Here is a 26,414-nt window from a genome sequence, read left to right on the forward strand (position 1 = left end):
ATTGGGAGCGCAGCGAAATTCAATCCGCACGGCCACCACGGCCCCGCCCACGGCGCCCCTCCCTCCCTCCCTCCCTCTCTCCGGCCCTTAAACGGAGCCTTTTCTATGGAGATTGGAACGTTTCCTTGCCCCTGAGGGACAGCGGGAGGGGGCCGGGGAGAGGTTTCCCCGGGAAACGTGCCCCAAGAGGGAGGAAATTAAGTTGGGGCCCCTCGGGCTAGCTGGCAGCAGCGATCTGCCGAGCCCGGGCGGAACGCGGGTAGCAGGGGTGACCACGGCGTCTCCCGGAGCAATGCTCGGGCCTGGGCGTCCGAGGACGGCACCTGGCCTGGCCTGGCAGGCTGCGTAGGACGGGCAGAGAATCCTGCCCGAGAACGTGACCCTTGGCGACTGCTGGGGCGCAGGAGAGGCGGCGCGGCCGGGGGCGGCAGGGCTTGCAGCCGGGGTGTGCACGGCCGCGGGCTCTGGGCCTGGGGCGTGGGGGGAGGACAAAGCGCAGTTCGCGGGCCAAACGCGCAATGGCTGGGCAGAGTCTGAACGAAATGCGCCCGGTTGCGGAAAAGCTCGCGACGCCTGCGAAGGCAAGGCCTAGAACTTCCGAAGGTGGGCTTCCCTGTACGGACGAGCCGCGGAGCTGCTGGTTGATGGTGGGAACTTATTTTACACGGAAATTGAGTACGGACACGTTCGTCAGGGGTTTTCCTCTGTTGCCACCGGGGGTAAAATTCCCCCGTCTCCCAACTCTGCGTCCCTCTCTTTCTCACGAACCCTTCAGACCCAGGGGCTCCCAGAGCCTCCGCGCGTTCGAAGCTCCACCTACTCTCCCGCAGTCTTCCCTCCAGCGCCTTCTCCAGGACCGAGGAACCCCCGTAAATGAGGCCCCCGGCAGAGAAATGGATGTCCCGAAGGGCGAGGGACAGGATGGGGACTCGGGGACGCAGTCAGGCGGGCAGAGTCCGGCCGTGCGCGGGACAGGAAAGGGTACTGCTCGGGGGTCGTCTCCTCGACGGCGGACCAGAGCTGGAATAGAAGAACAGCAGTAGGGATGTGCCCGGAAACGCCTGTCGCCACGACGTGGGGAGCGCCCCTCCACAAAAACGGCCGGAGGAGCTCGGACATCCTGGGCGGCTCGTCAGCAGTGAGACCCCCGCGCACGTCCAGTCGGGGGAAACCGTACCTCCTGATATCTTAGCGCTTTGCAAGGTCTAAGACGCCTTCCTCCGTCGGGTCACATCCCCGTTTGAGCTACCACCTGAGACGCAGAAAGGTGATGCGACTCTGAGTTAAAACTCCAGCCGGAGTCTGCATGCCCTCCAGCTTCAGGGTCCCCTCCTCTTGGGACACGTAGGTGGAGCCCCGAGCCCCCGAGTAAGTGAAAGGGCTCCTCGAACCACCCGCCCCCCGTCCCTGCACATTAGGCCTCCCACCTGCACCCCGAAACTGCCTCCCTCTGTGCCCTGAGACACCCCAGAGTGAGTCTGATAAGCGCGCTGTGGCTCCAAGGAATCCAGAATATGGACTCAAGTCTCCTTGCCTTACAAAACCAAGTCACCTCGCTCCTTCAACAGAGACTGGCCGGTAGGGAGGACGGGCGCGGGGGACGGTCCCAATTCCAGGTGGACTTACAGCAAGAGATCCAACCCGCGCGCCCTTTGCCTGGACGGGATCACCCGCTGGGACACCACCAAAGCGCAGAGCGCGCCCAGAAGGACCTGAGCGGCGACCCCCACCCCGCGGTCCATACCCGTTCGGGGCCCGCGCTGGCCTCCGCGGTGGCCGTGACCCTGCAGGGAAACGCCGGGAGCGCCCCTCCCACGTGCGTCGCGGACCTCTTGGCCCCGCTCAGTCCCCCGGAGTTGGCAGAGGATCGCTCCTAGCGCAGGACTCCGGGCAGCTCGTGTTTAGAACGGGAGCGCAAATTCTATTTCCAAGAGCTGTGACAACGTGAGCGGCCGCCCGCCATTGCGCCGTCATCAGGCTTGTTTACCAATTTTAAGTCTTTGTCATGCAGGAAATGTGATTTCATCAAAGTAGAAAATAAACGCAAAAGAATGCCCAGCCCCTAACTCGAGGACCTGTGTATCCATTATCTCGGGATTCCTCCAAAGTAGGTGAGTCTCTTTATGTTTTTGATACTTAGACCCCTGCACAACTTTGCCCACGTGTCTAGAAAATAGGATAGAGAAATGAGATTTTTTGGTACCCCTCGCGATTAAGAAGTAAAATCACTAAGCCACGGCACACAGTGGTTACTTGGTACCGCAGAGTCTCCATGTTGTCCATGGTGAAATTTCTCCAAGCTTGAAGTTCAGTAATCTCGTTCTTCCGTGTTGCTTTTTCACGTGACTTCTGGAACATTCCTTCGCTCTCTATTTCACATGCTCGCTCCATTCTCCTATATCCAAGGTACACCAATGAGACAAATGGAAATTGGCTAGAAGACTCCCTGAGGCAATTAAAACAGCCCCTTCATCCCACTCCAATACCTTCCAACTTTCATTTTTATTTCAGAATCAGACACTTGAGGGATATAGGTATCCAGATGTAGAATCCACCGTAATCAATTAAAGATGAAGAAACAAAAATCCAGCATAGTTAGCTAAGGATAAAGCCTTGGTACAAATTGTGAACGTTTCAAGGTAAAGAAGACATAATACATTCCAACTCAGAGAAATCTGACCTTGCGAATCTCCTGATTAACACAAGATTTCTTTATGTATTGTTGACATTTACAAATCTTGGCAAAAGTAAGCCTTGATCATATCAACAGACTATAACTGTTAACTTCATTCCTAAACAACGGCGAAACCGTGCAATAATCACTTTTAAAATGCACCTACATATCTAAGTTTTGCTTTCAAAGGAACTTTGGAATTCTTTCATATGAATGAGGCTAAATTATATATAATATTAAAAGTATGTTAATTGGAAAATAAATGTTATTTCCATTTGCTTGATGATATAGCACAAATTAGGAATAGAAAACAGTTAAACAGTTTCCCTCATATTCTGTGTGTCCCCACGTGTTACTTTGCAAAAATGATTAGTCGAAAATGATATGCATATTATTTATTTTATTTATGTTAAAGACATATGATTGCCTAAATCTTACTACAATAATCTTCACACCAACAAAAATGTGGTCAGTTTGCTCATAATTATTCCATGTTTAAGGTATCATTGCCCACTGGGAAAAGGAGTTTTCCTAAAAAAGATGAACTGTTACACTTTCTTAATACAGGGCATCTCTGATGATATATTAGACATACTAACTTAGCAAAAAAGCAGCAAGGGTGCAAAAATGCCCCCCAAAACCCCCTGAAATACCTGAATATTTGAAGAATGTGTGCAATCTCTCTTTACTGGAACCTCAAAACTTAAAATGTGTCATCTTTTAGGCTACATACTGTTTTTCCATCATCCTCCTAAGGTAATCAAGAGTGCAATCTATAAAGACTCTTCTCCCCTTATTTTTTCACCCCCTTCCCTTATCCTCTATCCCACCCAGTTCAAGCACTCAGCTCCATATTTGGGAGTCAAATGACCTCATCACTGCTTAGGCACTAATTTCCTATGTGACTTATGTAAGTCAGATGACCTCTTTGAGCCCATCATTTCTCATGGGTAAGATGAGGAGATTTGACTAGATATTCTGCATGGTCCTTTCAGACTCTAAAGAGTGTTTATTAGTCTATCCCAGCCCAAAGCCATTTGCTTTCTGTAATATTCTAACACCATCTCAACCAATTTGAAAAACCCAAGGTGTAAATTCTGTGGTCACAAAGAGGAAAAAAAAAAGAAGGGCAAAGGGGCTTCTTTGCCCTAGTGTCCTGCACTCAAGTGTTGCTCTAATTCATAGTTCTGCCCTGTCTGGATTACTGCTCGATTTACTGTGTCTTTGCTGTGTGGGTTTTGGGTTGCCTATAATAGCATCAATAGCATTGAGCCCCAGCCAGAGTACCTGGTAGTTTTTAGGAAGAAAGGCCTGAGGTGATAGAGATCATTGTTTAAATGGGTGACAAGTGCTAAATGAGTGGCATGGTGAGCAGTGGTCCACAGCGATGTCACCTATCAGAGCACTTTCTCATACATGTCTAGAAGTTTCAGAAACCTACTATTCTTGTATAATTTGAAGGAGTTTCAGGCTTCCTTGACAGCACAAGAAAAAATAACAGTGCACAGGGCATAAAAAACAGCGCATGATGTCTGGACTCCCCTCTGACGTTTATTTAGATGTAGATGGTTACACATGGAAGCACCCTTTATGAATCACAGCTTCTTTCTCCACGCAGGAAGGTGAGCATCCTGAGCAAAGTCCTGCCCAGCTTCCCAGGTTACTTGTAGAGCTTGGGTGCCTTAGTATTGCACACTTCACTTATGAAATTTATATTATATTAGGCAGAGTATTTTAGATCTTGAAGCCTTGCTTCCAGCCCTTTTCAGAGGTGAGGAAGCTGGAGTCCAGAGAAGTGGAAAGACAGCTGTCTCAGGCAAAGTTACAGAGCAGGGCCTGGCCCTCAAGTATTGGCCTTTATTCCTCCACTTTGTCATAGACAGGAGAGTGCGGCAGGATTTACTTAGCACCTGTTTTGTGCCAGACACTCTGCTAAGTGTTTTTACGTACATGATAGCATTTAATATATTCTCGTCTATAGTATGTGTAATATCTCTTTTAAACAGTTTTAAAACGTGTTTTAATACTACATTTATATACAAAGCTGGATTCTGATCCAGTGTCAGTATATGCATGCATATGTCATGTTTTTGTCATGGAGCCAAACTTGTCTGTAATCATTTACATTCTCTGTGATCAAGAATATTTATTGAGCAAAACACACACACACATCAAAAAATAGCATAGGTCAAGGATGTGGTTTATGACCCTGGAACAGTTTTATGTCTGTACGTTAACTGGCCTGAATAAAATTGAATTTGACACTGTGCAAATGTATGAAGAGGCCCATTGGACTTACAGCATAAAATAGACTAAAATTAAATAGGCAACCAAAATCCCACATCATAAAGTGGGTTTCACATATAAGCAAGTGGACAATTTTTGTTATATGCACCTTCTACCTTAATAAATACCCAACAATGAGAAGAAGTATCAGTGCTGAGAAACAGTACAATCCAGCTTTATTGTAGCTTCAAAATCCCCAACCTATTTGTTTTCACTGTATAAGTCACTGTAGATGTTCTTACTACAGAATAGATAATTACTATCATGATCAGACAAGTTAATAGACCTATAAAGACTTGATTTGCAGTGCCATCTACTGGAAACTGACTTGCTTTCAGATTTTTTTATATAGTTCATTGTTTTTAACAGAAAGAGTGTTGGGAATACTGATACCAACATTCTGATACCAACGTAAGAGGAGAATAAGGTCCTGACCATATTTGGTTACAGATAACCATTTGGAAGCTCTAGTTTTAAATAAATTGAAATATATTCATATCAAATCATTTTACAATAATATATAGAGTAGTTTCATGTTTCTTTGAAAAGTAAAATCTCTTCCAGTTTCTAAAATGAGTCATTACAACTAGCTTTGTAGTAGAGCGCTGTGATTTTTTTATTTTTCTCTTATCCCCTTAAGAGATTTTTACACTTGTAAATTCCTCTGAAATAGATACAGTTGATGAATTCTTGGAGGTTTTAGTGTTACTGTCATACCTTGTAGGGGAGGCACAGAAAGATGTCTCAAGGTTGCTCAAACCCATTTCTTGAAGATGTAAATACTTTTTAAATTACATAGAGAAGAAAATTAACTAATGATAAATAAACAAACAAACTGCTTACATTTATTCTTTCAACAAATATTTATTGAGTACTTCCTATGTGCCAGGCACTATTCTAAGGTCTGAAATAAAAAGTTTTGCCCCATGGTATTTATTTTTTATCAAGGAGAGCTCCACAGTAAACAAATGAATATATAGCATGTCACAGGGAGAGTAGTACAATCAAAAAGAAAAAAGCAGGGGAAGGTATAGAAAGTGACAAGAAGGTGAAGGAGGGTTGACATGTTACATGGAAGGGGGCAGGGAGTTCTCTCTCATATGGTGACAGTTGTGCAAGGGCTTGATGAGGGGAGGGGAGTACTCCAGAGAGGACAGGAAGTGCAAAAGCCCTGAGGTTGTCTTGGCTCCATTTTAAAGAAAGAATAAACTATGTAAAAGGTTGATATTTAACAGCATAAGCATAAGCTTTTATAATATTTTTCATAGGATTGAGGGAATTTTTGGAGATACAATATACCCAGTAACTGGTACAGAGTTTTGACTTGGATGCTAAAAAAAATTTCCTTTAATCCTCCTTTTTTGTTTAGTTAGTAATATTATTATTAATAATAAGCTTATTACCTATAAAACAGTAATATGCTAATAAACTAATTAACAATAGTAAACTAAGTTTATGTATAATTATATAATTAAGTTTATATGTAATTAAATAATTGTAAATATATAATTAATAATATATGTAATTAATAATAATAAACTAAGTTTCCAATTCTAGCCCGAATCATGAGTCAAAGAAAGCCATAGAAACAGGCATGCTGTAAGGCAATGCTATAATCCAAGTCATTGTAAGTTATTGTCTGTTTTTATTCCAGGCATTGTGCTAGGCACTATTTGCTTTCAAATTTGTATACTTGTTTCAAACTGCTTTGGGCACTTAGAACAGAGCTACAAAAATTTAATGTATGTCTCATATGTCTTGGAAATCTTTTGTTGGTATGCTTTTAGCTGCTAAAAAGAACAAAAAAAAAAGAATATCTGTAAAACAAGGAAAATCTTTTTATCTCTCCACACTAAGGAGCATAAATCACCTTGAATGAGCCAATATTTTCTAGTTTAAAAAAAATACCAGATTTTTCCTCTTCATTGCACTTGTCAACTAAAAGCTTCTGACAAATTTTTAGTAGTGAAAAAAACTCGTATCTAAAGATCAGAACCTGAAGCTGATATTTCCCACGGAAATTTGTACACAGGAGCCCACTGAATGTCTATGGAATTCCCTGTTGGCTCTGGCATTGACCTGCCAGTGGAGTGATGTGCCTCCCTCTCCTGTCTAGTGAGTGTGAATGTATACACCTTCAGAAAGATTGTATGAAGTCATTACAGTTCTGTCACTTTTCTAGCTTCTTGGAAGAAAAGGGACAATAAGGATTGTGTTTTTTGAAAGCAAACATTGTTTACATAGCTCCTGAGTGACCCATGTGCTCCAAAAGCCCATTGTTTGTGCTCTTGGTGCTTATTTACTTTGTGTTTTGTCACTCTGGGACAGGAGGAGATATCCTGCTGGGTAGAAGCCCCAGCTACAGGTCGCTGGTACATTTAATAAAGCTATTTTTATGAACTGGATTTGAATGGCATTTGGATACTGAGGCCAGCAGTGTGGACTGGACTTTTACAAAGCTGTAGATAATATGACTTTCAAACTAGAGAACCCTAGAAGTGGGATTAAGGACCTCAAAATCTTTCTTGTTGCCAGCAGTACAGTAGCACATTGCCAGCTTCAAAGAATGATACAAATTTGCACCGTTATTAATACCGCCATTATTCTAGCTGGAGCCTCAGTCCTGGGCCCCTGTGGCCATTGCATTGGCTATTTTATCTCAAAGTAGCCTGGGTAATGTTGCTTTAAAAAGGAAATGGATTTGACTGGAACTCCTAAAACTTAAGGAGAGAAAATAGTTCAGAGCCATGGGCCTTCCTTTCCATCCAAAGCATAAAATGTATTTTTGTGTTTTCCCTAGAGGAGACCAGGAGAGGTAAACTTTTCATTTACTTGTTCCTGTCTGTTATGATGGCATTCTATAACTTTCACCTGACATTCAATGTAATAACCCCAGGCCAAGAATTTTAATGGTACAAAGGTCATATGCAGTCCTGGGAGGAGATAGAAGGAGATGTGCAGATGTGCACTTCACAGTTTATCCTGGGAGAAGTACACACATCCATTTCCTCACTTATAAAATGGTATATCTTTAGACCACCAACTTGAAGGTGCAGTCAGGGAGCAAATAAATGGCACCAGCATTGTTGTGCCTAAAACCTCAACTTTCTTCCCTCTTTTGCAGAAGTGTGAGTGCACAGAGTTTAGGGATGGGGGGTGGGTGATGAATGATTTACTTGTCAACTTGACTGGACTATGGTCCCAGATATTTATTCAGTCAAACATTGTTCTGATGTTTCTGCGAAGGTGTTTTTTTGGATCAGATTAATGTTTAAATTGGTGGATTTTGAGTAAAGCAGATTATCCTGTATAGTATGAGTAGGCCTCATTTAGTCAGTTGACTGCCGTAACAGAACAAAAGGCTGACCGCTTCTAGGCGAGGGGATTCTGTAGTGGATAGCCTTTAGACCTGAACTGCAACTTTGCCCCATCTCCAGCCTGCCAGCCTGGTCCATAGATTTTGGACTTAACCAAATCTCCACAATCACATGAGCCACTTGCTTACAACACACACACACACACACACACACCTCGTTGACTCTGTTTCTCTGAAGAACCTTGGTGAATTCAGATGGTTATAAGGGATGCTTTATAAATACCACTCTCCTCTAGTTCTTCTGTGGCTGTAAACACAGCCCACTGCACCCATTTCTGTGCACCTGTTGTGGGCTTAGGCTCCTCTATGATTTGGTCTCCTTCACCACAAAAGGGGCTACAGGAACCAGGCAGAAATCAGGAGAAGCTGAAATAATGCAGCTTCGAGGATGTGGACCTGGTGGAGTTGCCACAGTCATAACTGGCCATCTCTCATCCAAGTGTGGGTGTAGACTCATCTGGGGCCCCTTTCTGCTTAAGGAGATGAACCCCAGGGTGTGGTTTATGACCCATCAGATTCTGGTTTTCTGCTGTGGTATTTCCTCATATTATAATCCTCATTATCTGATTGTTCTTATTAATATTAATTAATAACAGTAGTATTAGTTATCAATGATTAATCATTTTAATTATCTAAAATATTAAAATAAAGTTTTAAAAATCAATCTGTATGTTTACATTACATTTACATTTACATTACATTTACATTACAGTTACATTACAGTTACAACTGCTGTGTCCGTGACAACAACAGTTTAGTCACATTTCTGACGCTTACATATTTGACAAGAACCTGGTAGTTTTGTTTCAGTAAACACAGAGCATGTCTCAGTCAACAGATGCTGCTCAGTGATTTGGCCCCACTTTCAAAACAGGCTCTGCATTGGCCACTCCTCCTCCCTGGTCTGAGCCACCAGGCTCACGCCTCCTCCTGGTGAGCTTGGGGCAGCAGCCTGCCCCTGGCCCCCCTGATTCTCCTCCTGGGTCTTCCAGAGTCAACCAAGTGACACCATGCCCTGCTGCCAACCCTCCAGGTTTCCCGCCTGACTTGGGTGACCTGAAGCCCTCACACAATGTGCTTCCCCTCTGCTCCTGTGTTGACTTGGCTGGGCACTTGCTCAGCTGTACCTTCTGTCCCTTGCACAGGCCAAGCACACCAGTCTGCAGGCCTTGGCCCTGGCCCATTGCCTCTGCCCAGTATCTGCTTGCTAGAAGTATTGGCCAGCATGTTCCTTTGTTGCCTTCCAGTTGCCACTTCCCTGACCCCCAGATATTTCCAAGCCCTCCATCTCCAGGGCCTCCTGTTCCTGTTTTTTTCCCTCACAGCACTTACCATCATCAACATCATATTGTTATCATTAAGGCACTTCATTCTCCATCTCTCCCACTGTCATAGCACCCGGAGAACAGCGATTCTCTCTTCTCTGCAGATAGAGAAAACAGAGCCTGGCACACAGTAGGTGCCTTATAAGTATTTGTTGAATAAAAGATGAAAGAAATGCTACAAACCCAAAGTCTGTCTCTGAAAAAGACTGAAATGACTATGCTTTACATAAATTCTAGATTTCACGTAATCTGCACTTGTAGATGGAGCAGAGCACCTTCGGGTGCAGCATGTGTCCTGAGCACCTGAGTGGAAAGTGGCAGGTGTTCATTATAGTTCAGGAGAGCTCTTGCATGTAAACACACGAGAAACAGTTGACCTCTGACTTAGGAAAAAACCACCACCATTTGTTTGATCCTTGCTATGGTTCCAAAACAGGAGTCGAAGCCAGAGCAGCAAATTATTTTTCCTTTCTCCTTGAAGCTCCCCACATTTCCAAAAAAAAATTTTTTTTTTTAAATGAGCATCCTTTGCTCATTAGCTTGTTTCTTTCAGGTTTTCAAGTAGATTACGGGCATTATCCAAGCCTTGTCTCATTAGTTACCTTAATAGTCTGATTACAAGGCCACATTATACACCAGCACCTATAGAAAGCGGACCCTTTAAAAATAACCCATTGGCATTCCAGCGTCCAGGAAGCTGGCTGTCTTGCCAATGTGTTTCAGCCCTGGGCAAGTTCACTATGGATTCAGTGTGACCAAAGAAATTACAGTAGAACGTTCTTGGGGTGAAAGGGTTATACCTACCTTTATTTCCACAGTAGCAGGTCAGCCACTAAAATCTCGTTCACTCAGACTGAGTCTGCGCGCAGCTAGCCAGTCTTTGCCTCTGGGCCTCTGTCCTCAGCACTGCCAGACTCCAGCCTCTGCTCTGCTCTCCTGTAGCCTTGCAGCCATGCCACTGTGTCACCCAGAGCACTGGGCAGGGCTCTTTATATACAGTCAATAACAATGTAATGCCCACACCTGTGTAGTGAGCAAGCCAGCCAGGGCCAGGTATGAATCCTGGCTGCAGGGACTTTCATTTTATCCACACTGGCTGAATCAACAAGGGTTGCTACTGGAAGCTAACTCCCATCCACTCTCTTAGGAGCTCCCTGCTCAGCAGCAGGAACCATGTGGATCTCTGCTGTGGCACCATTCAGTGGGCAAAATCCTAGATGAAGGACTTGCACACTGCTGTCTGGGCTTAGAAGACTCTACGTTCCCAATATTAGGCTTATATGGTGCACTGCAGATGACTCTGAACCGCAATTGAGGTTTAACTTCACTTCCAGCTTAGCCTTTCACCAGCTATCTGATGTTGAATGAGTAATATAAACCCTTTCAGTCTATTTCTTCATGTTGAAAGAGAGAGAAAGAGGGAAAAACAGAGAGAGTAAGTGCTAATAAAGTTCCTTAGGCCTCCTAAATCTAGTATTTTCCATTGTTTTCCATTTCTCTCCTCTACTTAGGTACAAAGTGTAATCTAGCTTTAGCAATCGAAAGAGCTCTTCTGCTCGTTCAAATTCTATCCCCCTGCTGATTAAAGAAAGCTTTAGACATATTAACATTAACTGCTTCTGAGTCCATTAGCAGAAATAATTCACACTGCTTCAAAGAGAAACAAAGCAGAGAAATAAAAATAAAATTCTGCCAGAAACATCAGTCGTAATTTATTGCCAATGCTCAACTCATCCCTACCTGGCATATTAAAGGTGATGTTTGAGATAAATAACCACAATGCACCTCTCCCCCATGGAGGCCAAACTGGGACCAGGTGGCTCATTTCTCTATTCATACTGTTTCTAAAATTTCAAGATTACATGCACATCTTTTGCCCATTCTTAAAGAATATCCTAAGAAAACAAGACAATTATACAAATATGTATGGACAAAGATGTTCATTCAGGTCTATTGTCAATACTAATCTGTAAGGAGTCAATTAAGCCAATTAGGGTACATGTGTACAGTAAAATATGACACAGTCATTAAAATTTATGTTGTAGGTGCATATTTAATGGCATGGAAAACATTTTTAAAATGTATTACCATGATCTCATTTTTATAAAAAAGAAAAATAAATACATGTTTTACCAAACTGCTACCAAAATATGCATTATGCATAATTTCATTTTCTAGTTTATAACTTTCTATGTATCATGTACTATATATTACAACATGCACCGACTGATTTAGAAAGTTAGTTATTTTTAACAGATAAAAAATTGCACATGATACAAAACTTAAAGGATACAAAAGAGTAAACAAAAAAAATTAAGGCTCCCTTCCTGCTATGTTCCCTTCCATAAAGCATACCACTACCTCCATCTTGCCTAATCTTCCTGAGATAGTCTATACTTTTTCCTATATTACTTTCATGATGAGGAGAACAGTAACACTAGCTTTACTTTGAGAAAATAATTTCATGAAGTTTAAAATTAAGTCTGTGAGAGTTAAATGAAGTGGTGGAACTGAAAAAGTAATATAACTCCTTGAATCTTCTTTGTTTTGCAATAGAGCTGTGGTCAGGAAATAATGAATGTATTACCCAACTCTGAGGCAAGTGATAGACCTTTGTTGTTATATTACATTTATTTAAGTAGATGTGTTTCTACCCATAAGACAACATTTTTTTGAGGGCAGAATTGGTGTCAGGCAATTTTTGTGCTTTCCATGATGCCTACATACAATAAAATAAATTAATTAAAATAATACCTTAACTACAATATTTACATATCACAAAGATAAGTTACAAGGTTTTGTTAATACTGGGGATTATCATGAGTGCTAAATCATAGTTTGTATACAGCAAACAGGAAATAATATGTCTGTTTACTCTTAAGTAAATGAATGTATATGATCTGAAACTAGATTTAGCAGTTTGGTCTTGAGCGATAATGTTGGCAAGTACTTACATTGTACTCACTATGTGCCAAGTGTAGTTTAAATACTTGACAGGTATTAACTCACTTAATTTTCTTAACATATGAACATTACCCCTATTTTACAGATAAGGAAAACATGGCACGGAAAAAATAAGTAACTCACCCCAGATTGTCACATGACTTGGGGGAGTGGGTGGTGTTGCTCATGTTAGTAAGCCAGTACTTTCCAACTAAGCCTGTTAAAGTATTTTACAGCTGAGAAATAGAAATAAGCTCAGGGCTTCAATAAGACACCACTTTACTGTTGTTGTATGCCCAAGATAAATATCTTAATATCACTGATGGAGCCCAGAACTCTGAATCTCAGCCTCTTACTCTATCCCTAGACCACACTCCCTCCCTGAAGGCTGTGAGAGTGGCCTCATTTGCAGGTGACAGACCACAGTTCAAGAAACTGAAAGGAAATTGAGTGAATATTTGTCATTTAATTGGGTGTTAATTGAGTATTCAAAGAACATTAAAAGGTAGCAATGGGAAAGTGGCTGGAGAGTGGGGTCATTGTATCACTGCCAGGTCTGTGGTCATAAACTTAGGTGAGTTGAACTTAGTCTTTTCCAAGCCTGTGGTTTTTATTAAAATTTGACTGTGTCCAGCATCTGATAGGAACTCCAAAGTGACACTGTAAAAATTAAAAGTACAACTTCAACTGGACCTTTTTCCAGGTGCTGAGAGCTTGCCTATCAAGTATCCTAAATTGGCTAGGCTTTCAAATAATGCGAAGGCAAAAATAGGAATCTTTGGGTCATCTCAGGAAATATAGAGATGAAAAGAAGTGTGTAAATTATCATTACCCGAAACGTGATCCTCCAACCAGCATCACTGGCATCACTTTGGAACTGGATAGACGCTCAGGCCCCAAAGCAGAAACCTCCTGGACTCAAACCCAGATGGTTCAAACGCACATTGAGTTTGAGAAACATTGATCTAGTTAATCTTGTTGTTTTGCAGATGAAAACACAGAGTGTTATAAAGGAGTCGAACTCACATGGCTCAGTCTTGATAGAGACAAGGTTCAAAACCAAACTGGAAAATACCAAGGGACTAATACAAAATTGTTTTACACAGTGAGCTGCAAACTGACCACTATGTGTAATAATAATTTTTGTGCTCATAAGTGCGAGTTATAGGTGATGCTGAGATGGGAAGCAACTTCAGCTTTTGTGTAACCAGTTGAACTTCATAATTAGTATACCCCAGCCACTCTTTTCCCTACAAATTTGTACTATTCTTGGGCAAAATGTATTTTCTTAATGCAGGTAATTTTCCTAACATCAGTTTTTCCTCCTAGTCCTCAGGTGCAACTGTAAAAAAATTTATTTTTAGGCTGTGTTCTCCATGATATGATAATTACTACCATATTTAAAATGTAATCTTCTTCTAAAAATATAAATGTTAAATGCAACATCTTAGCTGTAGACTATGATTTGCCATCATTTCAATTTCTCAATTGATTTTTGAAAGTATCGAATCAGCTAGGTATTTATTAGAAGAATTTATTTCTTTTTTCCTTTTGGAGAAAAGCAAGTATTTATATGTTCATCCATGGAAAAGATAAAGCAACTGTAGGTATGTAAACTTGGTTGGTCTCAATTCTAAGTTCTTGGAAGGAGTTAATGATTCAATAGTATTTAGATACAGGTTGAAAATTGAATTAGCTCCCGAATGCTTAGAGATGGTAATAGTGTAGCACAGTTGGTCTGAAAACTGTGATGCTTACCAAAGCTGAATATAGATAATTGTGTTTGACATCTGTCTTAGTTCAGGCTGCTCTAATAAAATGCCACAGACTAGGTGGGTTAAACATTTCTTTCTCACAGTTCTGGAGACTGGAAGTGCAAGCACAAAGTCCCAGAAGATCCAGGGCCCACTTCCTGGCTGTGGACAGCACCTTCTCATTGTGTCCTCAGATGACCCAGAGAGAGCAGCAGAGAAGGTGAGGGCAAGCTAATCCCAGTCCTGGGGCTCCCCACTCATGACTTAATCCCCTCCCAAGGACTCCACCTCTTGATACCACCACATGGGGGTTATGACTCCAACATATGAATCTGGGAGGAACACAGACATTCAGTCCATAGCAACATCCAACTCTCATGGCCTGGATTCATGTCATAATTGTAAAGATAGTCTTGGAGTTATCTATATCACATAATAATATGTATCCATCTCTTTCTCAACACGTTTCCTTCTGTGCAAAAAATTCAACTGGGATATTTTAAGCTCTTACTGTGTACCCAGCACAGAAGCAGGAGTTTGCACTTGTGTTAACACACTGTCCCATATGGGTTTACCTGTTATCTCGTCCATGAGTTTCAAGTTTCTAAAAGCAATGATCCTCATCTAGGATTTATTCCAAAGAAACTTTTCTCTTGCTCGAATGATTTATTATCTGGGAATCCCTAATCGCCTATGGCTAAAATATAATCAATACTACTGAAAGAAAACCAAAACCGGAGGCACTTCTAGGACCAACATGGTCCCTGGGGACAGAGGGGAGTGGGCATCATGGAGGAAATGACCATCAGAGCTGGAAATATCATCCAGGAGCCAGACTCTCACAGTCCTCTTCAGAAAGAATCATTTGGCTTCAGTTATTTGTCCTTGACAAAAGGAAACATAGTATTTCCCAATACTTTGCTGAAGCTTGATACTTTTTGCACAAAATGGGCTGTGTATTTGCAAAAATGCCAAGCCATTTTTTTGAGAGTGAGCAAGCACAAAGGGACAGAGTTTTGTTTAAACTGAAGTTATGCAGACAACAACTGTAGGTGGAACATTCCTTTCTTACCCCCCAAATCAAAGGCAGGGAGGGATGGAGGGAAAGATGGAGACTTATGTATTCCTCAATTATCTGGTCTTCAGGTCTATGGGAAGGGTTATCTGCGTCAGTAATGAAGCACCATTATGGTACGTAGTGGAAGCATTAAAGTAAGGAAGAAAACATGTCATGAAAAGGTTTGGGAGCATTACTGGGAGCCTTGCATTCAAGTTACGATTTAACTGATCTCATTTCTTTGAGTCTGTGGATCATATTTGATTTAGAGTTTTTACAACCTGAGTCTCAGTCGCCTTGCCAATGACGTGGTGCCTAATTCCCTGAAGGCTTCATCAAACTCCCTTTTAATATATCTTTCATCCCTGTATTATAGTCTGTCTGGTGATATATGTCTTTCTGAATATAATTGTATCCCTCCGGTATTTTTTTATTCTTCAATAACTTCCACGGTGTTTGAAATCTACAGCCACTGCTCTTTTATCCCATTCAGCATTAACATTTTCCCTCATGAAAAGTTCTTTCATAAAGAGATCTTAAAGTTCTTTACAGATGCTAATTAATTCTCTCACGAGGGACTTCCCTATTTTGCATCCTTGGGAAATTGAGGCAGAAAGTGAAGGGACATATTAAAGTCATAGAAGAACTTGGTACTAGTGCTTGAATTACTATCCAGCAGATAAATAAATTCTCTGGGTTCTCTTCAAAAAAAAAAAGTATTCTAACCTTGAGATCAGCAAAGATGATTTAAAAAATCCAATCATAAAGTAGAAGAACCTGCATAATTTCACTTCACTGACATACAAACCTAAAGAACAACTTATTCTTAATGAAGCTTTAGCTGCTAGGACTTACAGCAAAACTCCTATTACCAAGATTTTATTACCATACACATGCAATGCACACAGCAGGGCTGTTAGTTTCCTACTATGAAGTGTTATATGAAATCATTAAAAGTAAGCTGCACCTGTCAAAATAAATCAACCAATACATTTAGTTATTCAGAATCATTGACTCTTTATCTTTTCTCTACATTCATTAATTCATAATATTCTTTCCCATCGTTAGTGTTTAATTTGCAAGTCCTCCTGTCCTATAAAAATGGTGTATTAAAATGAAATTGGGTCTTTAATGCACAATTCTGCCTTTAGATTCATCTGGGCTGAGCTGTGTCACACAGTATATGCTTACAGGGCTGCTATATGGTTTTTCCGCCTATAAAATGTTTCTACAACTTCGCGCTCTAAAAGTCAGTCCAGCTGACACATCTTGGCTGCTGCCTTTATGTATGTCTGCTGGCTTTAATGTGCTTCTGATTAACAGTGGAGCTTCCTGATGTTGTCAAAATAAGGTACAAAGTACCTTTCTGGAAATGACTGTTTTTAAAAGATGGATTATGGAAAAAAGCCATGCCTGCTGATAAAATAATTGATTATGTTGCTGACTAGTTAATATTATGTTTAACCAGAACTCCCTAGGGACAGTTTATTTCATTAGCATAAACAAAGAGAGACTGAGAAACCAAAGGCAGCAGTGCCCTACGAGGGAAGCAAATGAGAGGCTGCAGATACTTGTGTTTGAAAAGAACAGAACAAATGCCTTCCTTGTTGAAGTAACCAGTCGAATGCCTGAAAGCATAAACGCAGACTTGAGTGGTATAAGCCTAGCCATGCTGTATTTTTTAAGGGAACTAAATGTTTACACATATCCCTAACAGTTCTTAATGAAGTATGCAATTATGAAAATGGTTTAGTGAATAAAGTTTAAAATTCTGAACTTAGCAGTAGGAATCTAGCTGGCATGCGTCTTTATTTTGCTTTGCAACAGTACAGTTTTGTTTCCACATTCTGATTACACTCGGGAAAATCTATTAACCTATTTTCCATGGACTTCTTCAGTAGGAGTGGCAGAAAGAGAAATTGATCCACCTTCTAAGGTCCCCTTGCTGAGCTAGGAATAAAATATACTAGTAAAAGATACTGGGCTGGCCACTACATGGTGTTACGCACATGTCTGCATGAGTTGTGATGGGTCTGTAATTTTAGAGCATGTGTTTTCATTTGGAGATTAGGAAACATTTGTTTCTCCAGCTATGTTATGTTTTGAAAGAAGGAAAATCTTTGTCCTCCTTTTCTATTTGTGAAAGGCATTTTTACAAGCATTCTTTCCCTGAATTTTCCCCAAAACCACATGAAGTAGTTATCATCTGCATTTTTGCAGTGGCAGAAACCAAGACTGAGATTTAGTAATTCGCTCAAGGCCACACAGCTGGGAAAAGGCAGTCTCCTTTGGCAAAGGCCAGAGTATTTCTGAGCACAGAAGATGACAGCTGTGACTGCAGACCGGGCTTCCGTGCCCACATAGTCCCTTTCCCAGGTACCTGGGCTGGAGGGTGGCTCTGAGAAGGAGGTGGGAGGGAAGTCCGGAAGTCTGTTCAGATTATTATCTGGTATTTATTGACAGCATTCCTACCACCTCAATTCCTCCTACATTCAGGGAAAAGAACTTGCTGAATAAAAGCGTCAAGAGATTTGTCTCAGTTTAAGGCTAAATTGATTAACTTGAAAACGCGAATATGGGTTTCAGTGTTGGGAAAATACTCATAGTGGATACAGAGAATGATACGAATCCTTTCTCTCAGATATTCATTGCATAGCTTTTTAATTCGAGGATAAATGAAAGTCAAATGTTTTTCCCATTCCTTACTGTTAGTTTATTTTGGTTCATTATATATGTGCCAGTCCAAGTGTTTTATCGCATAAACTGGAACTCCTAGTAGCTCCCACTGTGAGTGTGATCACACCTGTATGGGCTGCCTTTTGTCAACACTGCCATGGGCCCCCATCACATATGAAGATGAGGTGGAAGCCCTGGGCCAGAATTATCACAGAAGATTCAACCAGTGTATCTTGTTATCTATGTCCTGTAGAGCAGTTTTAAAAGCATGAATTTGGGGATGAGAAGTCTTGTATTATATGTCAGTTAAGTAATTAGTTTGTCAAACACATGAATTCAAGATTCAGATTCTGGTTCCCAAACTTAGCGATGTTGCCTTGAGCTTCATTTGTTTATAACTCCTCTGAGCTTGGGTTTTCTCATCTATAAAATGGGGACAGTATTTCCCACATTGCTGAGTTGTGGCAGTGTCACCCAGATTGCAATTCCAAGGCTGAAAAAACACAGGCAACAGTGGGACCTGCAGGGCAGCTCCTGGTTAGGTTAGTGTGGGGATGAGAAGGGAAAAAGGAAAACTCAGAAGTAGAATTGAGAATGAGGGAAGAGTGGGGTGGGAAAATCTAAGAAAAGCCAATGTGTAGCTGGGAAGACAACAGCATATGTCAAATCCATGTGGGCAAAGCATACTCCAAAAGATGAGCCTAAGAAGAGAAACAAGGACAGAACAGGCTATGATATTGCTGGGACACGTGCAGCGGCTTAAAGGGGTGTCAGCAGTCTGGGCAGTTGGGAGAATTAAATGAGATAATGTGAAGGAATCTGGCCTGGAGCTTTATATTACACTCCCAGTTCTTCCCATTTTTCTCATCTCCTTTCCTTGCCTTCCAATTCCTACGGTAGAGGGGGTCAGGTGCTCACAAAGCTGTTACAAATCCCTCTAACTCAAATGCAGTGCTTTCAAATGATGAATCGTTAAGTCAGTGCTTTTCTAAAGGGGGTGCTCTAAATCCAAACATTACCAGGTGTCCCTTCTATTCAGAATGACTCGACGTTCATTTGTGCACATCTTGAAATTTTTTAAAAGCGCTCTCATCTGTAATGATTTATTAAAGGATAGGAATCAAAGTTCAGTTAACTTTTTTGACCCAGGAAGCCTATCTTTTAAGGAAGTGGATGTTAAAATGATTTTAAATTTCTACCACATTTTCCAAAGCTCAGCTTATATCATGAAGAAACAGGATGGAGCTGTATTATTGAAGTTGACCTGAAAAGTATTTTTTGCCCTATTTTTAACTTACATGCAATTTTTTTATATCAGTGTCATACTATAGGCTTTCTGCCATTAATCCATCCCCTGCCTTCCTCTGGTACCAGAAACTACTCAAGACGAGAGAGTAGGTCTCTTAGTCCTCATCAATAAATGGTTCTCATTTGGATGAATGTCTTCTCTTCGTCCAGGCAGGGGGACACGCATGGGACACTGTACTCCATCACTGGGATGGGGCTCAGGAATGCCTCTAGGTGACAACAGAAGCCTGAGACAGGAAGGTGGGAAATGACCAGATATTTATGGCATGGACTCCAATTCCTTCCAAACCCAACACACACCTCTGAGACTCTGGAGATAGAGAGCCCCAGGTTCCAAAGCCAGTTCTGGAACATACTAGCAAATTACTTCAGTCAGCCAGTGTTCTCATTTGTAACGTAGGGATGATAATGACAACTACACAGAATTTTGTAAGGCTTAATTAAAATAGCACATAAAAGCTCCCATCACATAGTAAGTAGTGAGTGTAGACATAATACCTAATATTTATGAAGCATTTAATATACTCCAGACACAGCAATAAGTATTTTATGACCATTATTCTTTTTGCTCCTCTCAAAGCACCTAAGAATTAAGTATAATTATGCTCATTTTATTGAAATGGAGACTGAAGTGTAGAGAGCTGAAATGACTGATTCAGGTTCCCATGGTTGGTAAGTGGTAAATGCAGGATGCAAATTCCAGTTTGTATAAGCCCACTACACAGAGATCTGCACATGGTTCAAAGCTTCATGAAGAAAGCTGCCCTATGATGATTACTAACAAAAGAGTAAATTTTTTATATATAAATGAAGTGACATTAACTTGAATTATAAAAGCCAGTAGGGTTTTCAACATCTATTTTTCTAGAGCCATACTTTTCTATTTTTCAACATCTATTTTCTATTAATTCCAGTGTTAGTAAGCTCCATCTAAGTATTGAAGGAGCATCATGATGAGTACAGTGGAATCAACCCTGAAGAAGGTAGACGTGGCTTGGAGAAGAGTTAACAATCCATGGGATGAATGGCAGGACATAGTTTGTCATCTCTATTTGGATTATGAGGTATGCGATTGACTGTCATCCAAAAGCAGTTATGATGTGCAAGCAGCCCTGGAATTCAATGTCCAACCACATTTTTAGTGGTTGCTGTCAGCTTGTGTCCAGAGAAATCATATTTAATTAGGAGAGTGACATGGTTGGTGTTTGTGTGTGGACTTTTTCTCTTTTAAGGAAAAACTGTTTAAGCTAACTGAATGGGGCCTGTGACAACAGCAGATCAAGGAGGCAAGATCATATCAAATAAAAGAGGAAGAACATCCCATGAAAAGTGTGAAGTTGAATGAGATAAAAGTGGAGTAAATGTGATGAAAAGCAGCCTGCACGGGCATTAGGGCAGGAGAGGGTTTTCCTTGTCTGGCGTGGCAGGTGTTGAGTGTGGTCATGACCGGTGTTCCTGTAATGTTCTGGCTGCAGGGGCCTAATGTCCATTTTAAGCATTATCATGAGCTAGTGCAATTGAAAGATACTAAGAGAAAATGAGTAATGAATCCTTTTTATTGTATGCTGTAAATGGCCTCTGTTGAAACAGTCTGTGTTTAGACTGGAAATAAAAATGAATGATGAGGGCAGACATTTAACGTGGGAATTGGTTCAAGCAAAGAACATATTTTCTATTAAAAAAAGAACACCTCACAAATAATTTAGGTTATAGAGAAATTCCTTGCTTGGAAACTTTCTGCAACTACTGTACAGTTTTTATAAGCCTTGGCATGCATGTGTAGGGTTTTATTTTATTTTATTTTTCTTTTTGTGGCTTGAAATGTTGGCAAGGAACAGTAGCTGAGGAGCACAGGGCTTTATTTGTTAATCTGTCAGAGTATAGACATTTGTTTCCCTGTGAGGCAAACATGGAGCTTTAGGAAGAATGACATTCATAAAACATGTGACACTTCTTAGGTAACAAGGACTCCGCTAACGTGGAGATCTGTTATTCAGATATTCAAACCACAGCCTTATCTAGATCCTGAAATCATTAGTCCAAAAATGTATCAGCTCCACCTTCTCATTTGCACTGGCCCTAAAAGAAAATAAATCTGACTTACTCTTTTCTTACCCATTACAGTGAGTGTAAGTGTCTGACGATTGGATTAGCTCCCTTTCTGAGAACTCATGTGCCTGGCACCTTGAATACAATCCTTCCAGCAGCCCAGCAAGGTGGGGGCCTTTTATCCCCAATTTCAGCATCAGAAAATGAAGGCTCTGAGAAGCCTACTGACTTGTCTGCTAAGAAGTAACAGAGCCTGGGCATTAAAACTGAGTCAGATGGACTCTGAAAGCCCATGTTCTTCCGCCTGCACTGCGCGGTCCCTCAGAGTGGCTGGCTGCCCAAGAGAGGGGTGGTGCATGGCAGCCACCTAGCTGGAGATGACGATGGTGAAATAAAGAGTAACCTCTAGGAATATGAGTTGTGTAGCTGTCTAAGCAACAGCTGGGAGTGGAGAAGTCTGCACTTACACACATACATTCAACCTCGGTCTCTCCTGCAGGGATGCAGACTCTTGCTCTATCTTCTCAAGCAAATCCTCTGGTTTGCTTTTGCCATGGAAAAGCATCCCCAGAAATTATAGAAGAAACTGTGATTAGGAAGATATGGAAGAGTTAGGAAGGTAGACCAAGAATGAAATTAGGATAGAGACTGGGAAAAGAAAACCATAGGGCCCCTTCCTCCATGTGCCCTGCTGTGACGTGATCCATCAAGGGGTCACCAGTATCATTCGCAAGCCTTCAGGCCACAGAGACCAGCCACACTTCGACACTGGTCTTTGTCACAGGAGAGCAGAGGCGGTGGTGTGGAAGAAGAATGACTCTCCTCCCTTTCCCACATCACTTTCACCTGAAGATCAGTTAGGCGGCCTTCTTGGCCCGCTTAGCAACCGCTAGGAGACAGGTGAGCCCATTGTAGGATATTCTGGTCAACGTTTGCATCATTTAGGGGAATGAAGAAGCAGGTAGTCGTTAGTTAAAATTACTAGTTAAAAAAATGGATTCGCATTTCAAAGCAAAAATCAGAACAGAACAAAAACATCCTCACTGTTTCAGGCATCTGAGCTCTTTAGTGTGTTAGAATCCAAAGGATCCAAAAGTCACTCAAACATCTACAGACTGAGGGTGGCTTACCTGGATTCTAAAAGCTGCATTCACTCCAGGACTCCCTGTAACGTATAAAATATTAATATGCCTTAAACTGGAAATGAAATCTAACTGCCTCTGGGGACACTCCAACAGTCCTCTATACCCAGACAGTAAGCCTGCAAGGAGATTTATGGAGAAGGATTACAGTGGCGGTTTAAGAAGCAGCGTAAAACCTAACACATGATCTGGCCCCCAGCTGGCTAACTCACAGTCAGGAGAGCCCAGGGACACCTCTTTCCTGCCTCATTGTGGACCAAGCGTATGCAGAGCCACATGTCTGGGGACCACCCTGCATTCCAGCTAGTTGACTCAGTACATTGCTTCAGGCGAATTCTACAATTGTGTGACCCATCCAGTTTTTTTGCTCACCAGTCTCATGCCCAGGGAGTGCCAGTGGCTCCATTTCTCAGATTCTCTACCAGAAGCATGTCTGGCTTTGTTTCCCAATGACACTTTCCTTGTGGTACTCAGCTAGTTTGCAGCCCCGGTTGTGCCTGGACTTAGGAGGTGGCCAAGGAGAGGATGTGGACAGTGAGAAAGCAACAGCTGAGGGTCTCTCATGACAGGGGGTGGGGGTGGGGAGAAGCCTGAGATCAAAACTTGCCATGGGAAATTCAACAAATCAAAACAATGAGTAGCAGACTGGAGAGGAATTCAATGCCATGACATACAGTGGAGGAACTACTTGGGGCCTAACTGTGCTCTTACAGTAAAGCTTAAATCATGCTGTATAGACAGCCAGCTGTGCTGTGAGACCATCCCCATGCCTGCATGCTCTGTGGTGCCACTGTCATCATTTATTTCCCTACATAGCCTAAGGGGAATTCAGTATTAAAATAGTCTGCTCAACAAACAAGTCAAATGACTTCTAAGTAAGATGAAGTGATGGCCCAGGCATACCCACGGGGCTGGGCACACTATTTGCAGGCTTAATCCATAGACTCAATCCTCCCTGGGCTAGCAAGCCTGCAGCTATATCTACTCAGTGGTAGAGAGAAGAGATGGAAAATTGGGGTCCACACTTGGGGACCTCTCCCCCCCAAAAAAGATCATTTTTTCAATATTTGTAAGTGATTACATAGCTTTGTGACCTAGAATGTAAAGTTGTTTTCATTTGTCCTTCCTTTAAATGTTTGTATTCATTGCATTGAATCTCTCTTTTTATTCCTCTTGAACACTTATTTTTGTTGTGTTTCCTTGTTCTCAATAAAAACATTTCATAACACTGGAGTGGCTATGCAAATATTCATATTATCACAATAGCTAGTGTTTTCTTGCAACTCAAGGACACATGGTAAATAAGCAAGAGCCAGTGGTAGAAACCGTGTTTAAACTCTACATTCTAAAGTAGTATAGATTCTAAAATATACAATTTTGTACTGCATCATACCCCTACCTATAAAAAAAGTACATAAAAAATTGAGTTTAAGATCTTTGTTAAATGTGTAATTATTGATTTATAGAATACAATTGTGCAGTAATATATTACTACTACTAATATATTGCTATTTACTAATATAATCAATACAATATAAAATACACAAAAGAGAGAATTTAAAGGATGAGAGAAAGAGAAACTTAATTAGAAGTTTTCAGTTTTCTTTCCATACACCATTAGGTTGGCCCCAAAACCTATTTTTGGCAACTATTGATGTAGTGAAGAAGAAAGATGACTTAGAAACATTTTTGGTGAAAGGAGTGGGCTTTTTAAACTGTATTTATTGCAAATAAATAAAGACCCTAAGAAAACAAAACTGCTCCCAAAGAAGGTGGCTGCAGCATTTCCATCCTAAAATATATGGAGCCCTGCAACATTGCTATCAGCTCATTTTCTCCAGCAGAGAAGGCTGCCTTGGTGTGCACAGACTTTGTCCTGGCTGGCTTCTGTACAGGCTGGGGTTGGATCACAGGAGGGGTGGTAGTTCTCTGCAGCTGCTTTGCACCAGCATTTTCCAAGGAGATTTCTGCCAGAGCCTTAGTGCAGACCTCCATCCCCATTTCTCTCCTCCTCCCTGAACTCCATTGGCTCTGTTCCAGCACAGTCCAGTTTCACGTACTGATAAATAGTAGTCTTTCATTTTCTTGTTTTAGAGCCAAACGAACCCCTGAGATGAACCACTGTCCATCTTAACTGTGTCCCCAGTGCAGAGACCAGTGCAAATCAATATGGCTCTACAGCAAATGGGCAGAATTCAACAGCTCTTTGCTGGAATGTCAGAAACCCAGATATGCAACAACTTTTCCTCAACCTTGATTCCAGGTTTAAGAAAAAGAACTTGGGCTTTATTCTAGCTTCACGATGAAGCTCAGGAATTCTAAATGATGACCCAGGTGAACTCATCCAGGAAATATTCCTTCACCTAGACACATGCAATATAATTTAGCACAAAATAGGTGTACACATCTATCTATCCACGGATAACAGGAAATCAGAAACATGTGTTTAATGCATGTCTCTGACTTCATATCACCCCAGAAATCAAAGTAACCAAGGTTTAGGGAGCCAAGATTTCCATGGGTAATGAAATTTAAATTAAATTTAAATGCAGATTTATAGGAGCAAAGTCTACACATGGAGCCTCCTTGGAGAAGTGACTTAGCGTTAGGATTGTTACACACAAATACAAATGTTAGAAAGTATAAATGTGGAATGTGCTACTTACATTTTTTGTTTGGGGTTGTCCTTTATTATTTTTTTTTATTACATAATTTTAGAAGGATAAACAACCTTAGCCATCAGCCAACATTTCACAAATGAATCCCAGACAGGAAAAATAACTCACTTAATGTTATATGCTACTTAAAGTAAAACAAGAACAGAAGAGCCCAGATTCTTGATTCCCACCCAGACCAGTGTTCCTGGATTTCCAAAATGCTGTTTCAGTTCTTACAAAACAAGAGATCCTTTTTAATTCTATAATGACAACTCAGCCCTACCTGAAAGCAAAAGTTCATTCACATTTTTTCAATGCCATTATGACTAGTAGTTCTGACTTAAAGGCAGCAAAATAAGTCATTATCTGAACAGCTGAGAAAGGAGGTTTGCTCAATTTATCAGCATTTTGAGGTCATCAGAAGAGTCTGCAATTTCTATACCTCACACAAATGGTCAATAAATTCATTAGTTCATTAGCTCACACATTGCTTCTCCTATTGAGGGGCTCGGTAGTGGACTCTGAGAATCTTCAAAAGAGAATATGATACGGTCTATTTATCCAACACCAATATAAGTCAGTAAAAATAAACATTGCTAAATATCCATTTCATGGCATAATAACTTCTTTTATTTTATAAAAATAACATGGTCCTTGCTTTTCCAAAATTCAAATAATATGCTTTAAAATAAAAACCCCCTTCCATCCCAGACTCCTAGTTCCTACCCTTAACAATTCCTTGGGTACCTTCCAGACATTGTCCTATAGACACACATCCATACATCTCTCTCTTTTCTTGTACAAATGGGAACATATACATCATATTCTATATCTGGATTTTTACACTAGGCAATATACCTTGGCAATTTCTCTATATCGGCACACACAGCTCCATTAATTTCCTTCTAGCTATGGAGTATTCCATCGAGATGATACACTATAAATTTTCAACCAGCCTCTTCTATGGATATTAAAGTTATTTTCAGGTTTTGCTCTTGCAAACATTGCAGCAGTGGTTACACTTTCATACACATCCTTATGTGCATTTTCAGCATATTTGTAGAATAAATTCCCAAAACTGAATTGTTGGGTCAAAGGGTTATTAATTTTCTAATTTTGTATGATATTGCCAAATAACACTCTTAAGAGAACAAGAAGAAAACACAT

At 41.1% G+C, this 26,414-nt stretch overlaps 1 long non-coding RNA gene across 1 annotated transcript; it reads left to right on the plus strand.

The window, feature by feature from the left end:
- The first annotated feature begins 1,264 nt into the window (after window positions 1–1,264).
- Window positions 1,265–23,806, plus strand: LOC118923900 (uncharacterized). Its single transcript, XR_008996347.1, has 3 exons — window positions 1,265–2,111; window positions 20,314–20,463; window positions 21,524–23,806. It is a non-coding gene; the product is annotated as an uncharacterized LOC118923900 (long non-coding RNA).
- Window positions 23,807–26,414: the final 2,608 nt, after the last annotated feature.

This window comes from Manis pentadactyla, chromosome 3 (assembly GCF_030020395.1).
Source record: "Manis pentadactyla isolate mManPen7 chromosome 3, mManPen7.hap1, whole genome shotgun sequence".
NCBI lineage: Eukaryota > Metazoa > Chordata > Mammalia > Pholidota > Manidae > Manis > Manis pentadactyla.